This window comes from Lemur catta, chromosome 12, assembly GCF_020740605.2.
Source record: "Lemur catta isolate mLemCat1 chromosome 12, mLemCat1.pri, whole genome shotgun sequence".
Taxonomy (NCBI): domain Eukaryota; kingdom Metazoa; phylum Chordata; class Mammalia; order Primates; family Lemuridae; genus Lemur; species Lemur catta.
Genome location: NC_059139.1, coordinates 58,545,223 through 58,562,135, shown reverse-complemented (window position 1 = coordinate 58,562,135; position 16,913 = coordinate 58,545,223). Strand labels below are relative to the sequence as shown.

The 16,913-nt window shown below is 37.5% G+C and overlaps 1 long non-coding RNA gene across 5 annotated transcripts in view; it reads left to right on the top strand.

Annotated features, from left to right (window-relative positions):
• The window catches only part of LOC123648450, a 147,167-nt gene that overhangs the window by 20,742 nt on the left and 109,512 nt on the right, over positions 1-16,913 (top strand). For 3 of the 5 annotated variants that reach the window (XR_006738629.1, XR_006738633.1, XR_006738632.1), the window contains exon 4: positions 2,673-5,794. The exons of the other annotated variants lie outside the window; for them this stretch is intronic. This is a non-coding gene — a long non-coding RNA (uncharacterized LOC123648450). Of the gene's footprint in view, positions 1-2,672; positions 5,795-16,913 lie in introns of those variants that run through there. 5 annotated transcript variants of the gene reach the window in all.

The window sequence follows — 16,913 nt, the reverse complement described above, 5'->3', positions numbered from 1 at the left end:
TAATAGTTGCTCTTAACATGTGACAGACATTGCTAGGAATCTTTACAGCTGTACAATTGTTTCAACTTGTCTCACATTCTACACAATAATACAGTTCTGGAAATATATATGCTAGACCATGACATAAACCTTTGCAATATTCAAAATAATAAGATGCTCAATATTAAGCCTTACTTTGTATTTTTATTTCTCCATACCCTGAGAGATGATACAGAGGTAAAATATTTAATTGGCTATATGGCTAATGAACAAATGGCCCATATTCCTAATGTTGGCTGTTTTCACTTGTTAGGGCTCCCATGATGAGTCTATGGTATATATGCCAGGCATGGAGGCCAGTCCTGGAGTCAGTTGATATGGCTCTGGGCATTGCCCTAGAAGATGCTATTTTAAGACAGCACCTTCTGTAGTTTCTAATTGTAGAAGCATCACAAATGTTCAGTGTCTTGGCTTTCATGATGGGTACTTTGGTTCTAAAAATGCATTTGTATAAGTATAACCACATTAATTTGCAAAGTTGCACAAATATGGGGATGATAAACATACACAGACATAAAATGCATTACAGCTCTCTACTTTCACCGACCCTCACCCAGGTACATACCAACAGAAAGATATTCTCAAAATATCTGGAATTACCTGGGCTTTGACTTAAGGAATTGAATTCATCTGATTCCATGCTTGCTTTATGTAATACATGCCAAATCACTAATGATTCTGCTTCTATGTCTTGGAAAGCAAGGCCACAACATTCTCAGTCTTCCAAGGCAGCCAAACTCATTAAGGTTTTACATAATGTCAAAAGTGGCATGTGCCTTAGTGATCTGTTAAATTTTTATTCAGTAATCTATGTTGTGACCGGATAGTTCAAGAAGGAACAGTAACTCCATGGGAGTGTGTTTCTCTGAATTAGTTTGTAGTTTACATGTGCATTTTATGTATAACCCAACATAGCCATTTCTGATTGTACCTCTTGTACCATAATTTGATAAGAAAAATAGACGAGCAATTTCCACAGCTTAGTCTTTTCTAAATAATCAGTACTGGAATGCTCACCAAAAAAAGTAAATAAATAAAAAATATAGGGAAAAGTTGGCATCTGTGCTATTAAATCATGTCTTTACTTGGTGTGATATTGTTTCCATTCTTGGTTGGGGGCTTTTCCTAGCAATTCTGTTTTTCTTTACTTGTCAGTCTTTTCTATAGAGTTTACATATATGTGCTCTGTATGTAACTCGTTAAGCATGTTCACACTCACGCCTTAAATGAATAAATCACTGAATTAATGAAAGAGTGTATGTTAATTCTGAAAGTGTTTTAGTCATTGGGGAAATAATCAACCTATAGAAATGAGAGTATTGTGTTAAACTAGTGATGAGTGCAATGAATATTAAGATTTATTACATTCTCTTGTAGCATATATTTTAAAGAATAGCAACACCACCAAACGTAACACAATTCTGAAAAAACAGTTTTTAAGGTTTACGCATGGTGAATATGCATTTTATGTAGACTACCTTAGATGTCTGCTGAGGGGCATTTGAATATTAGAACTATACATATTACAGATGCATTACACAGATTACTCATTATGAAGGAGAGAAGATGAAGAAAAGCACTCTTTGAAGTGATCATATTCACACTTTGAAAAGTTCTAAGAAAAGCAATGAGGCTAATTAATTAATAAAACAACATTCCCCTCTAGATAGAATAAAGGTGGGGGTGGGGAAGGGCGAGGTGGGGGTAGAGTTATGGCTTTAACATCCAGATGTTTTATTTGTATTTTTCATGAAGTAACAATGCTTTTTTTCATAGTTTCATAAGCAAGGCTAGTATCATTTTCTTTCTGTATGAAAACTGATGTTTAAAACAATAGACAAAGGCTCAGCATTTTTATTACAGCAGAGTTGTATACAACATTAGAAACTATTGCTGCAATGTTTACCTATGCTGCATTCTGACACACACACCCTATATATGCAGTCATTTTTTAAAAACCAGGATGAAGTCCGCTTGCTTAGAGTATTCAGTTTGAACTTCCAGGACAAAATATGATGCCCTATCGCCATGGTACATAGATACAAAACATGACTGAGCTGTGAAGCCATTAAAAACACACCACCAGAGCAAATTGTCAATGTAATCACACATCGACTCACTGCGTAATACAGATCTGATTCCCAGCCCCAGAAAGCGAGGCCCTGCTTTAAGCAATAGCAAAGTGCCTTCCATCTGTCTGCCTATGCAATCTGCCAGAAGAGAAATGCAGGCAAAGACGTTTCCCAGATCTGAAATGCTTTTATCTGTCCTTAGAGAGAGATTTCTTCCAGTCTTTGGATATTAGAGCGATCTACACTAGCACGGAGGAGGTAAAAGGCCGCGGGTTGCTTTTCCAGAAGCAGTCTGTAGTGCTAGCGGAAGAGATGTTGATTGAGAAAATAGGGCTTGTTGCAATGCTGCCGCTACTGCTGCTGTCGCTGCCGCTGCTCCGGCAGCAGGCGTGGGGCAGTTGGCTGATCACTGATGCATATCAATAACCATGTACTTGAGATTTCTCATGACATCATCATTACCTTGGTCTCCCGCGGTCTCGAACCTTTGACCTTGCCGGGCTGGTCCACAATTTGGCAGTGCAAGCCCCTCCAATGATGGCCCTTTTCTCCTTCTTTCAGACCGGGGGCAGCAGCAGGCCAGCAAGACGGCATCTTCTCCTCCCCAGCCTAGAAGCCCTGTGAAATCGAGGATCTTCCCCCTAAAACACACATACACAAGATATGTGCAATCAAGCTGCCACCGCTTGGTAAAAAGCTCATGGTGCCTAACCCAAAAGGATCAGGAGGAGATCCTTGAATCAGCTGTCACTTCTATAGAATGGGATTTTTTTTTTCCTTCCTCCTTAACCTGCGCTGGAAATTGCCGTTGGCTTTATACATCTCTATAGAGGGAGGCTAAAGAGTCTTGCCTGAGAATGAAGCAATTTACAATGCAAATAGAGGCCTGTGAAGGGACGGATGCTGCTGCTCACTCGTAACAGCTTGCTGCACCTTAATAGCTGGTTTTATTTTCTGATATTAATAGATGAATCGTTGGCTAACGCTGCCGGAGATTACTTGCTGAAAGGGAAAAAAAAAGTTCGGAATAAACTCTGAAGGCTACAGATCTCGTTTGGATGTTTTAGCTGCACACACACAAACAGAAACCAGGTCATATTTGCATAAAAGGAGGAATCTTAAGCGCGGCAAGTATCCTGGACGACGACTATTCGGTACTGCCAGAAAGGATCGGGATCTGGAGTCTGGCAAGAGGAAGACAGAGGCATGTGAGGGAAGCGAGTTGTTATCTTTGGTTATCTAGCTGTATGAGTGTATTGGTCTTCATAAAGCTAGATAACCGAAAGTAAAAACTCCTTCAAGATCGCCGGGGAGCGTGTGAGAAAGAAAGACTACAGCCAAGAGACAGTAAAAACAAAGGTCAGGAATACTTATTGAATCTAACTTTTTGTTTTGCTTTTTCCTTATGATTAAAGGTGGATGAGAGAAAATTAAGTGCACACATACCCTGAAATATAAAGGTGTCAGATATCTTGAGAGGGGTTGTTACAGCTGCAAAGGAGAATTGTATAGTGCTAATGAGTAAAGATGCATGTGCAATTTGTTCTCTGTTAAGATACAAGTTTGTATGTGAGGGATTTTTTGTTTCTTAGAAAGCTGTTGTAGAGATGTCTGGTACCTAGTTTAGAAATGATTCCATAATATGTAGACTTGGGCAGTTCCTTTCCGAGGCTCCTCCCTCTCAAAATTTGAAGATTGTGCTTGGAAATTACTTTTCATGTATTTGGGCTATATGTCAATTATATGAAATTAGACTTTTAAAAAAAGTTTATACTGGAAAGTTAATAATTTATATCTTCTGAGGACTTAGAGCTAGCAGGGAAAATGAAAAAAAAAAAAAAGCAAAGGCTGATTTTTATTCTTCTATTCAAAATACAAGGACAGATGCTTCTCTGTTCCAAGAGGGTTTCCTTGAGGAAGCTACTGAAGCAGAAAGACATGATGGAGACGAGATCGCCTCCCCTCTTGTCAAAGTGTTAAAAAAATGTTCTGTCTTACTCTGCGCCTAGCATTGGAAATGAAAGTGACATTTACGCCACAACCCACGTGTGCGCCTCCTCTCTTTTTGTTTAAGGATGATCAGGTCTATCCAGGAAACAGCTCTGGCATCCCAAACTGAAATAATTAGGACGTATATAGACCTGACAAAAATGGAAAGGGGGTGGGGAATCTGAGGGTCTGTCTTGCCTAATTGATTCCGCTAAACGGAATGCAGGAGATGTGAACGGCAGGACGCTCCGATTCCCACGCTCGGGGGCAAGTGGTAAAGCGGGGCCCGGCAGCCTATGACAGACAGCCCTGTTGGGGGGTGGGGGTATGAAAAAAACATCAAGTGCACACACCATACTCATCTCCATCGCTTAAGAAAGTAAAGGCATTTCCCACCCACAGCCATCTGCAGCTTCCCAAATGGCAACACCAACTGGTCTGTAGCTGCTGCATACTGTCTGCTTCTGTTAATTTTTTAACCCGTGTTTAATTTGGCTATAATTAAGTTTGGCTTTCTTCTTTGGTTGAGATTTTCAATGTTCAAGGAAAGCTAGTAGAAAGCAACTGCAAAAAATCCCATGACTGCCTGCCCCTCACGTCAAGTTCTCAGTCTGTACTTACGGCCTTGTGACCCCCTTTTGGCTTTTGTTTTGAGTGGGTTATGTTTTAAAATACTTATCTCTCTATTACAGTCATTATTATGACTTCATCAGGTTGTTTACGTCTTAACATGATATATCTAGGAACTTGGCCTAATTATGCTGATAGATGCACCGTGGAAGTAAAACTATAAAGTCATTAACTTAGAAAATTGATTGCAATAACAATATGATAAAAAGTTGTAGGGAATAATCTCAGCTAGATGGTTCTAAACAGCCATTTTTAAAGTCTAAAAATAATTATGTCTAGCAGAAACTTTGGAGCTTTGGGGGTCCCCATTGTAATCTTTTCCTAAAAGTCCTTAGGTTTTTCCACAAGTCACCAAACAAACATTTGTGTAGACATTTATACATATATATAGCCACTGCAATAAGAAAATGTCCAAAATGGCCTGTTATCTTCCACATGGCCTAGATTATTGACAATCCCAAATATACAGTTTTTCTTCAAAAGCAGTCCATTTTCCTTTGTAGCTTCAACTCTTTATAAGACTTTAGACTGGAGAAGCCTGTAAAACCACTGTTAGTTTCAGTTAGAAACTCTGAGAGACTTTATTAACGTAAATTCTCAATTTGGCTGCTGAACACGTGCCAAAGTTTTACTACTGTAGTGGCGTTGAGAAGACCCTTGTTTATTTACATTTGAAGCACTGTTTGTGCAAACAACCTTTCATTGTTAAGTGCCTGTATTCCTTTCATTTACTTCATGTCCAGGGGTGCTATTTACCTAGAACCATTGTCTACTACAATTAACATTTACATTACAAAGTGTGTGGTTTTCTTTCTCAAGGAGGTTCAATTAAGGCAATAAGATGTTTGCTGGGGAAACCTATTGTTTACTGAAAGCACTCAATGGAGTCAAATTACTGAAGCTTTTGCCTACATTTTGGTCTTTTATGTAAATATGTTAAATATAACATCTAAGGAAAATAAACAATATTATAATTATGTGTTCGCCATTGTCATATCAAACTTGCTTTGTATCATACTAATGTTACATAACTTATCAATCAATAAAAATACATTTCAATGTTATTATTTTCATTTTATTTTTTGCTGTTCCACTCCTCTTGCTGCAACATGTCCCAATTTTTCTTTTTCCTATTACACATCAAACTTCTGACATTTTGTTTTATTTGTGTGTGTTGAAGAGAGGTACTGTATCTAAGCATGAGTCTGAAGGGTGTCCAAGATAATCTCTACAATGACCTTATAATAAGGTGATATTTCTTTGAAATCTGAAATATTCCAAAGGCATGTACATTTAAGTCAAAAGAAGTGTAAATATCTGTTAAGTAGTTCTTTGAAAGCTAGTTTTAACATTGGCAGAAACCGGATCAAGTTTATTTAGCATACCACTGCATTGTAAAACAGTTGGAGTGAAGTTGCAGGTTGCGTGAGTATGCATGTTAACTAGTGGGAACCAAGCACAGTCTTTGTGAAAGGGGAGCAGCAGATTGCTGTGCAAGGCCAATGTTAAAAAGGCAGCTGAATTTAACACCATCTGGAAGAAAAGATCCCTTCACGACTTTCTCACACCGTCAGACAAAACTAGTGTCTCTTGTTCCGAGCCCTTGTCTATGCAACCATACAATACTGAGTCATTATACTTTTGCTGAGAGAAAATTTGAGAACACAATATGGGTAACCAGTGAATGACCAAGTTTCATTGTGCCCGCTTAAGTCGATTGAAATCTACGTCTAGAGCTATGAATGGTAGTATTGTTTTCCTCACCAGGGCTGTACTAAATGTCAGCACAGTGTAAAGAAAAACTGTAAAGAAAAGTCTGCAAATAACTTACCAGATCTCAATTATAATATTTTCCCACACTAGAACTAATATCATTGCGAGGGGCTACATTGCAGAAAATACAAAAAGAAACGAAAAGAAATAGAGAGTTCATTTAGAAGTTATTTTATCCAGACAAACATTTTAATTTTCTGATGGGAACTTCAATTCAGGCTGCAGGCTGGGTTGAGAGGTGGAATTCATTACTGGGAAGTTCAAGTTACAAAAATGCTTCTCATGCAATTAAAATAGAATAAAACAAACACCTAGTCCCACCTGAAACCCTCTCTTCTTAAATATAAATGGACTCTACTTGGGTTTTACTGCTACAGGTCCGCTTAGAATTGCTAGTATGAATCCAGCTTAAATTTTGCCTTAAATTATGGCACACTGCTCTTTCAAAGTTTGCCACTATGATTGACATTGCAAAAGAACACCATAAACATACATTTCCAAAATTATACAAGAGCATTCTGGCACCTCCTTACGTGGATTCTGGTGCCCTCAGAAATACACTTCCCCTTTACGTTACGCCCCTCCCCCATTTTCTAACTTTTTTTCTCATGATGTGTGTAAATCAGTTACTCTTAGGTTTAACATTCACACAATCCATTTGACTGTAAACAGCCAGAAAAAGGAAACAAAACAGTTCAAAAGGAGTAAAAGGAGTTGGTTGTGTATGTTTTATTAGGATGTCTATTTTAAATGTAATTGACTTTGCAATTTTGTTATTGTGTCACCAAGTGTCTCATAGTTCTTAACATGTAAGTGCAAAACAATGAGTAATTGCTGTTTTGCTGAATAATACATCTGAGTTGCCAGCGTCAAAGGTATTATTTTGTGTATTTTTAAACAGGAACGTTAACTGCAGGTTTTGACATCTAGAATCTTTTCATGAAATACTTAGAAATAGGCTGATAAAAATGATACCTGTAAAAGTAAATATAAAGACATAACTAACTTATTTTCCTTGTCCTACTTTATTATACTAGAAAATTGACAATGAAAGGTCACTCAATAATCAAATGCTAAAGGATATAACAAGCACAGTCATACAAAAAAAAAAATCCAAAACAAGAAGAAAAATGGAAATTGGATAGAGGTTAAAAAAAAAAAAACACAAGATATATAGGAAGACTTCTGCAGCATTCTACAGAATGTGAATTGGGTATATTCACCAGTATTAGTCCCCTAATGAAGTTACCATTAATATGCATAGTAATGAGATAAATGCATTATTTACATTCAAAATGGAATATTTTTCCAAAGTGGCATTTTTTTAAGTCTTCTTAAACACAGAGAACACTTTTTACTACTGGTGTTCTCTATGTTTATTTTAAAAATGAAAATAATTTTCTTGTTTGGAAAAATATGAAATTCTAATTTGATTTTGTATAGTCTGATGAAAATTAAGAAACCACTTAAATAATAAGAGAAAAGGATGAGTACATTTCAAGTTCAGAAACATTCCTTCTATTCCTAGACTACATATAAACACTTCAGGATATTTTAGCATTTTAAGAATTTTGACTTTTTAAAAATGGAAAGATGAAGCTAAAGGTTTTATTTTCCAATGTGGCTAGAAAATGAATGAAAGTATGTGTGTGACTATCTCTGTATCTATTTTTCTATACATCTATACCTCTGGAAATGTTATTGTGTTTTAAGAATATTGATAACCTTTCCCACTATATTTTGCTGTGACTTTCCCCTCTAATTTGCTAGAGTAAGTAAAACACACCATAATGTGTTGTATTTGGATCAGTGCTGGGGGTAGTAGCATTGAAAGGGGTGACATGGGACAAGGTGTCCTTTCAGAGCTAACTAATTGGAATCAAAGTTATTGAGTAAAAAGATATCTATAGTACTGGGTCAATTGTTTTAACATTAGTACTTGGAGACAGTTTAACAGGTCTACAGCAATGGGACATGTAAGGCAGTTCCTCAGTGTCTCTGGATTTTAATGGATGGCTTTGTTATCCTGTTTTTCTGTTCATTGGTTTCTTAACACAAGTTAAACAAGCTAGTGTAGAAATCAGCAGAAACCTCCAGTCAGTCCCCTTTTGCCCAGAGAACCCATTTTACCCCTTCTGGGAATTGTTCAACATTTTTGTGGAATTAATTCCAAGATGGTGAATAAAAATGAAAAGCATATAGTTGTGACTGATGATAAGGAATATCTGCCTGCCCTCAATCAGGGCCACGAGAGTTAGTGCACTTCCTTAGAAAGGTAATGACCATCTTTGAGGTGGGAGCATGTGGCTTTCCTCTTTGCAGCCAACTACCAGGCCACAGGGGGTAGGGCTTTTAAAAAGTGCAGATAATCGACTTTATTCAGGGAAATATGGAATTTTGAGCCATATTTGTTCAAAGAGAAGCACATCACTGTGCTTGGTGGTTTGACTCGGTTTTAGCTGAGCGCGGGCACAACGCATTCTGGGGATCTAAAAATAGCCAGGCTTAGCAGCCACCTTGCAAGGTGCTTGGCGTGGGCGGTGCGCAGAGGAGACAGCCGACGCTGTGACTGGCTGCACAAGTGGCTGGGCTAGGCAGTGGCAGCGGCGAAGGCCGCCGGCCCGCCGCTGGGCAGAACGACGCCTCCGGGTGACCGCCAACTGCCCGAGTCCTCCCGCAGCTGCGGCTGCTCGGAGCGCTCGTCTGAAAGCGGGCGTCTGATTGGTGTTTCCCGGGAGACGGGCTGCCCTGGCAGCCGGAGCTGGTGCGCCGGCGCGCGCGCTCCCGCGGCTGGCGCGCGGCTGGGAGGCCGGGGGCGCGCTGCGGCCCGGAGAGCGGGCTGGGCCGCCTCCCCAGTTCGCGCGAGCCCGAGTTCCCGCGCCCGCCCTCCGCGGCTTGGGGGCTGCTGACCCGCTCAGCGGGACCAAGCACGGTCCGGCGGTCAGCCTGTCCCTTGCCTGGCACGCCGTGCTGCCTTCCGCGAAGGCTACTCTGTTTTTTTTTTTTTTTTTTATTATTTGCCTCCTCCTCGACCCCTCACCAGCGACCTCTGCCTATGCCCCTGCCTAGGCGCCGGCTCGGGCCTGCGGTTGCTTGGGAACCCCTGAGTTGGGCTTGTGAATGGGGGTGGTGTCGAGGGTTGGTCTCGCCCGGACGGCCGTGAGAGGCGGGCGTGTTCCAGCAGCCACCCGCTGGCGCAGGGCCCCGTCCTCAGGCTGCCAGGCGACGTGTGGTCCAGGGGCTTTCTTCTGCTGACACTCGGATTCTCTGGTTTTGCCCAGGCTTCTTCCCTGGGTATGACCAGTATCATTGATAAAGATACTGTGCCCCCCTCCCCGCATACACGTCCTTTTAACCTAGTGAAAAGCTGCTAACCAAAAGGGTGCCCCCGCGGGGAAGCTCCTGGGGGGCAGTTTTGTTCGGGAGACTCCGGGCCCTTCCCAGGGGCAACTCCCATCTCTACGCCCATTGCCCAGTAGGAGCGCAGGGCGCATCTTCCCCCATCATCAGATTTGCTGGAAATATTAATCTCCTTGTTGGGTGGATACAGTAGAACTTGTTCAGAGATTACTTTAAAAAGAGATCTGGGTCTTAAGCACTTACTAAAGCCAGTTAATAACATCATGCATGGACATTTAAACTTGTTGTAAGTTGCAGAGAGGATTAGCGGGAAGTCACGCTGTGCGCGGCTAATGATACCATCTTAACTCTAACCGGGCTAAATCCATCTCGCCCGGCGCAGGTCCGGCTCGGGTGGGGCTGGGAAAGAGGGTCTTGAAAGAGCGGACGAAGGGCGGAGGCCAGAGGAGCTGCCTTGGTCCTCGCTTCGGGTGACGGTCACTGGTCCTGGGAGGCCGCAGGCGGCCCTGCTCCTGGGTGGGCACTGGCCCCTAGACTAGGGCCCAGGCTTCCTGGTGCACACCAACTCACCACGATCCGTGGGCTGTGCTTCAGTGACACTGAAGGGCACTGACCAACATGCCCAAACATTTTTTATTCCATTAGCCAAAGGGTGAGCAAGGTCTATTGCAAGCTCAGGTGAAGTCGCAAGATTCCAAAAACGGTGGTTTTCTTGGCTACTGATCTATTCGCATTATAAAGGCCTTTTACTTTCTATTCTACTTTTACAAAAGTAGTCAAGCTCAGTACTTCACAGGTAAATTTCAAAGTATATTATTAACAACTTCCTGTCATAGGCTTACCCAACTAGTTTCAAACTGATTACTGTTTTAAGGCAGTTTGCGACTACTTTATGACAGGGCCAATTAGAAATAATCTTGGGAAAATGCTTCGAAAATGCTGCGTTATTAAAACACTTACCTAACAATATTCATTTGATTCTATCACTTAGTAGCTGTCTGACAGATTTCTTGTGTTCTCTGAGTTTCTTTTAATAGTCACTGGCCCTGGGAAAACAAACTATCAGGAGAATTTTAACTGCAGCCTGGCTCTTGGCTTTTTTTTCTTTTGAATTCAAACTTGACAAGGTTAAAATGTTTATGCCTTATATCATTAATAGCTCGTGGGAGATTAGAAATAACTATAGATGCTAATCACTTTAATAATTGGTAAAAAACTGTAAATGGATGGTAAAGGAACCATTTGAGAAAAGGGATGTGTGTGGGAAACAAAAATAGAACAACAATAGACACTCCTCTGAATCAGGCCACAAAAAATAATTTCCAGAATATTACCCAGAATGTCTCTTCAATCTTTGTCTTTTAGGGGAAAAAAATCTTTCTATACACATACACATATAGACATGGGTGAAATTTATTGGAATGGAAAAATTTCTAAAGTATGATTAAAAAATATTTTCACTGAATAAATATCTCAAATTTAATTAATTTATGTATTTATCAATCCTGGTCTAATAAAAAAAACTTCATATAATTTATTTGGAGATAATACCTTCATGAAGACAATAATAGACTTAATATCATTAAAATTCAGATTCCATGGACTGACTTCCTGTTGGGGCTAGATCTCTTGTATAGTAATAATAGAAGTGTACTCAGTCCTTGATTTTAATTCAATGAGACTTATGAAGGTACCTCAAACTGTTACATGAATGTAACAGTCTTTAGGAGGAACTCAAATAATGAATTTTAGACCTGATTTTTAGAAAGCACATAGTTTGTACACAGTAGCTGCTCAATATATGTTATTTTAATGTATTGTTATTTTAATGTTATTTTAATTAACCTTGAAATACATGATCCACAAACAGAGTTAAATTAGCACTGGCCGACATTAGGAATCTGAAGTTGAGGATGTTTAATGATCTGTGGATTAGCTTGCAAACTGTTTAGAAGCTTTAAATATGAAGTTATCACCATGACTATTCATGGCAAGTGTGTTTGAAAAAATGGAAAAAAATAATTTGATTGGTCTTCATCTTTAGGGTTTATAGTATATGACTTTTGAGTGCTTCTAGTAGTGAAAATATCTAGACAGCAAGGAAATAGGAATTAAATGATGAATTTACATATGCACTGTTTTATAAAGTAACTTTTATGACAATTTGTAGGTACTTAGATTAATGTAAAAAATAAAAAGTTTAGCTGTCCCCAAATAAAGTTAGAAATTGCTGAGTAGCTTAGATTTTCACCCTGAAGACTCATGCTCAATTATAGTCTGAAATCTCAGTTTGCAGATATGACACGGAATTCCAGTGATTCAAACAGCACAGTACAAATACTGCATATATTTCTGCCAAATTTGTCTCAGATGGACTAGCTGCTAAGGAAGAATCCATAGCATGATTGAGCTAACAGAAAGTGTGTTACCTCTCCAATAGGTAATCCCTCCATTTGCATGCTGTGCTCACTGACAGGAGAGAGGACTTGAATTTCTGTCATTTTTCTGGACTTCAGCCTTAAGGTCTATATTGTCAGTTCAAATATGTGAAGTAAACAGTGTTTTTGTTAGCCCACAATTATTATTGAGACACAATTATTTTCTTAGCCATTGGAAATTTGAAATTTGGCTTTATTTATTAAAAGTTAACTAACTTTTATTAGAGATCATCTAATTCAATTTTGATTTTTCCAATTGCATTTTATACTATAAAGAGCCCTTCTGCATAAAATGCAATTTGAAAAGAGAAAAATATTTATGCTTTTATCATTTTAAGTGATCAAATACTGTAGTGCTAGATATTAGAATATCATGTACATCACTACATTATTAACTTAATCTAATGCTCAGAGTCATTACCACATTCATGGGTGTCTTTCTGATATCTCTCCAGTCCACTGGATTTTGAAGTGTGATTATGTAAATTTTCTACTGATAAATAAATGACTATAATTGTACTTGAAATACCACTCAAATCCTTAAGACCGTGGCATCTAAATAATATATTATGCATTCCTTAATTATTTATCAAGACTAATTCAAAATAACTGTAGGGCAAAGCATACATTTATTTTTAAATAGCCATCCCCTTCCCCAATTTTTTCTGTGCCAAGTTAAAAAAATATTCCAGATGGTGAAAACATGGAGGATGAGAAAAAGGTTGACGAGTAGAGTGAGTAAGCAGCAAGTTTATCCTTCAAGTAAACATCTCTGGTGTGCCCAATAATACTGTTATTGCCCTGATACAATTTTTCTGGCATATGATCTTAATGCCTGTTCAATAAATGTGTTTTGGTGCTAGAAAAAAAAATCATGTTTAAACGTGAAAGATTAGTGCAGAAAATTCCTCACCATTATTTGACAAGGAGAAAGGGAAAAGTTAGCAAACAAAACATCACCCATGGTTATTTTTTAAAGTTTTTTTATAAATATAGTAGGGAAATTGTAAAATTCCAGTGATGGCTATGCCAATGAAATGATACTAAATGTATGTCTTTCCTTCATTTAATTATAGATGCAGAAAATCACAATAATTGAATGGTGCCTTTTCATTGTTTAACATTGCAAGGCTGTATTCAGAACTCTTGTTGCACTGTGCCTTTAAAGGAAGCGCATGTGTGTTTTACCTACATAAATTCTAATTGCAGAATCCACTCTAATCACCATGTAGAAATCATCTGAAGCCTCATAAGTTCATGAGCTACACACTTTTCTTTTTTATTCTGTAGACCACACCTTATCTGGTTGCTAATGAAATACAGGAGATTGATTGCAGAAAATCTTCAAGGGAATATTTGCTGTACCACATATAGTAAGCTCCATTTGGTGCATTAGCATTTAGCCATTTTATGCAAATTTAGAGAAAATGACTCATGTATATGATTTAATATGCATCAGCGATAACTCATACCACCCTTATAAGAAAAAAGAAATTAAAAATTCATTAGAAAACTAGACTAGTGTCACTACATGGTTAAAACATTATTAAAGCATATTTCAATGTTTTGCTTACACTAGTGTTCTCATCATGGTGCCACCATTTCATGACAAAGACCGTAGAGGAGAAAACATTCAACTTAAAATGTCTGCTGGCACACATCGCTGGATTTGTGTGTCACTAAACAATGAGCGAGCATAGCCTTGAATACCAACTATTTAATTAGCACTTTTGGAAGCCATGCATAGAAAATAGCTCATTTACATGCATCTGCTTAGCGATTAGTCCCATAAAAAGCTACCATTTTTTTTGTTGTTGTTTAATATAGCGAGCATTTTACTATTCGGCCATGAAAAAAATCAAAACATATGTTATTATTTTCAAATCCTGAAATTCAGAGATTTAATTAAAACAGGCAAAAGTCTTTATATTTCTCTTCAAGGTATATTTAAATTATTTAATTTAACCTTAAGTGTACCATAAAAGGCTGGATACAAGTAATAATTAAGAACTTCAAAGGGCAACGGAAACCCTCTAACAGTCCTTGGTTTAATTAAAGGCTATTATTAGAAAGCTCTTGAATATACAGTTACATTTAATGACAAGTGATGACTAGTAAAAGCAGTATTTGAAAGTTATGAGTATCTTATTTTAAATACTATTGATAGACTCTAGAAAGTATTGCTATAATTCCATTTTGAAAATAAATGACATGTATTTCTTGAAAAATCAAATTGATAACATTAAAAGCCTGTTAGTTTAAGATGCTGTGCTTTTCATTAATTCTCTAGTCTACACACACCTGTCATGATCACAAATTAATTGTATGCTTCATAAAAATCGTTTCTGCCAATTTAAATGCCTTAAAAGAGTATATTTTTCTAATACACTGGAGTATTTATGAAGGCATGTATACAAATGTGTATGGATGCATTAGCAATAAAACTGGGCTTTACTCATTCATTCTGAAATATAACATTTTTTTTGGAATGTGAATTGATATGTAATATAACGGTAATAAGTTATTTTTTTAGAAGTTTCTGTTATTTACCACATTTGTGTGAGTAGACAATTGGCCAAAAAACCCAAGTGATTCTAAGTAAATTTTAGAAGATATATAAACCATATATAAAATAAGAATAAGCGATTTATGTAAAACTTGTTCTTTTATTGTAAGTATTTATACTTACTGGACTGTTTCGTTTTATGTATGTTTATTTATATGAGGAATTTAGTTGTAATTTGCATAGTTAAAATGCTGGACAGATGAATGAGTGGTATATACATACATTCTCAAATGAAATCGATGAATAAATACTTTAAAAATTTGATTAAACATTTTACTGAATCTGATGGTTAATTATCTTTAGTAATTGGCTTATAAATACATCTATAATAAAAAAGTTCCCTACTTATTAAACATATAAAATTTTACTTTTATGAATAATCTATTATCTTGAAAAATGTGACAGTATTTGCTTTGTTCACTGTAGGCCAGTGAATACCATGGAATGTGTGATCTCGGAAAGATTGCTTGGATTAAATATGTGGATATGAATCTGTATGTAGCTAGCTAACTAAATAATGGATTATATATATATAGTCCACTGTGTAAGAAAAGTGTGCTCCTGATGTACCTTTTGTATAGCATGTTCTTTAGTTTCAAATTATTTTGATATCAATTTCTTATTATATCCAACTTGAAACTAGTATTCTTTATTTGCTTATCATTCTCCTCTATACTGCTTCCCAATTTATAGACACTCAGAAGAATGTCTGTAGAGTAGGGAACTTACCTGTCTTATTCACTGCTGAATATCCTGTACCTAGAACAGTGTTGGACACATAGTAGATGCTCAATGAGTATTTGTTGATGAAAGAATGGATATTTAAATAAGAGATTGATCTTTCTGAGATAGCAGTGGATAGACTGGTTCCCCCAACATGGGAGTCCTCTTGAAGCTGCCCAGCTGTGTTGGGATTACCTTTCCTAGATAGAGTAAGACCATTGTTTCACTGAGAGTGAATGAGAAGGACTGAGTAACTGCAAGTAACCTCTAAGCTAGCTTTCAAAGACTGTTTGTAGGATGCATATTTGAGATCCTATTGAGGATATGGGGAATAGTCAGTGGCCATGGAACAGAGCCAAGTTAACTGGATGCCTAATAGCGGAATCCTAGAACATAGAATTATTAACATACTCCAAACAAAAATATTTTGAAAGTAATTTTAATATTTTTATTTCACTTTGATTAAAATATCTAACCCTTAGATGCATGCTGCTTGAAAATGGCCTGAAATGCTTACAATTTTAACTAATGAAAGAAGAAATAAAAAATTAGAGTCTTCCTGGCCCAACCTTCTTGAAGTTAGGACCATTTTTGAAAGCTCCATTAGTTTCTGTATTTGAAAGCTCCTTAGTTCCATAAATCCCTTAGGAATTATGGATAAGGATATGGCATATGTTACTAAACAGTACTCCTGTGACTTAAAAATTAATCTCTCTGGATGTCTAACGTGCAATCCAAGAGTTACATGGAGAATTTACATCATTAATTATATTTTCAAGCAGAAAGTGGAATATATGATTTGGAATAAACAGTGAAAATTTGTCTTTTTCACGTTTTTACACAATATGGGTTCAAAATAACAAATATAAGATAGGAAACACAGACTAATGAAATGTTTATTGGACTTTTATTAAGTTCCCACCAATGAGGTTCTAAGGTTCTTACAAAATAACCAAAAAGTGGATTGTTGAGTTAATAAGCAATAAGCAGATATATTCACCAGACCAGGTGGTAGAAAAGTGAGTCATCAAAAAGTACAGTCTTTTCCTATTTATGCACCATTGAGAAAGAATGTCCTTGATTTGGGAGTTGGGTTAAGCATTTGATTGACCCCATTAACTCTTTTAAGAATATTAAGGTACTATTTTAGTCTACAAATGCATTTTTTGAAGCTACAGTGGATTCTGTTTTGGTGCAAAAAGGCATCAAATGATACCCTGGGTGATACAATGGGCTTTGCAAGTTATCTGTCTTGAACATCATGACTGACTCTGGACTCTGGTAAAATTTGGATCCACACTGATACTGTCAATAGACTTTATT